The sequence below is a fragment of the Triticum urartu genome, chromosome 1 (genome assembly GCF_003073215.2).
Source record: "Triticum urartu cultivar G1812 chromosome 1, Tu2.1, whole genome shotgun sequence".
NCBI lineage: Eukaryota > Viridiplantae > Streptophyta > Magnoliopsida > Poales > Poaceae > Triticum > Triticum urartu.
Genome location: NC_053022.1, coordinates 220,001,047 through 220,001,922, shown reverse-complemented (window position 1 = coordinate 220,001,922; position 876 = coordinate 220,001,047).

Genomic DNA, 876 nt, shown 5'->3' with positions numbered 1-876 from the left:
AAATTCGTCCGGAGCGTTGAGTTACGGACGAAACAATCTGACGTTGCAGCAGAATCCGAGTCAAACTACAAGCCCAAAGGTGTTGCATCACCTCCACTTGGGCCCATGAGCCTTGTACGACCTAGGGTTAGTTTTAGGCTGCCTTGGAACGTCCTCCCACCTCCTTGGCCGCCACCCCTTGCTCCTATATAAGTAGATCCATCTAGTAGCTTTTTGCTGGGGATTTGTTTAGTTAAAAGTTAGCCATTGCAACTTCGTGTACTTCGTTTGTGTCCAACGACCAGACCAAGACCGCTTACGGATCCCCACCATTATGAATACCTCATATATATTTGCAATATTCAGATTGCTTTATCATATTCTTGCTCGTTCTTCGATTGCTTGCAGGAATAGACCTTCGTGGTCAGGCTGACCGTGCTTCCGGCATCATCAGTAACCTTAGGAGATTGGTTTAGCGATTGCTAAGGCGCAACGTCGTGCACGTTTGTAGTCGGATCATCAAAGTCGTCTCCACCAAATCGATAGTTATCATCTCATCGAAAGATCGGGACACCCTCGCCTCTATCACCGAGTCGAACCCAGCCACTGAGCGACCTCGTGCATGCCAGAGACTCCTCTATCACGCCCATACCCTAGGAAGACCCTACCGCTCACTTTCCCCCACCCTTCCTCGACCGGACGCCCCTGTTGGACGATTTGAATCTTGCCGAGGAGCTCAAGTCACCGTTGTCCTTGCCGGTCCACTCCGTCATCATAAGAGCAAAGCCCGTCGTCATGCTGCCTTGCTCGACCCCTCATCTTCTTGATGGGTTTCGTTTTGGCCGTAGAGCACGGGAGCGAGCTAGCCGTGTCGCCGGAGTTAGTTCGAGCAGCTAC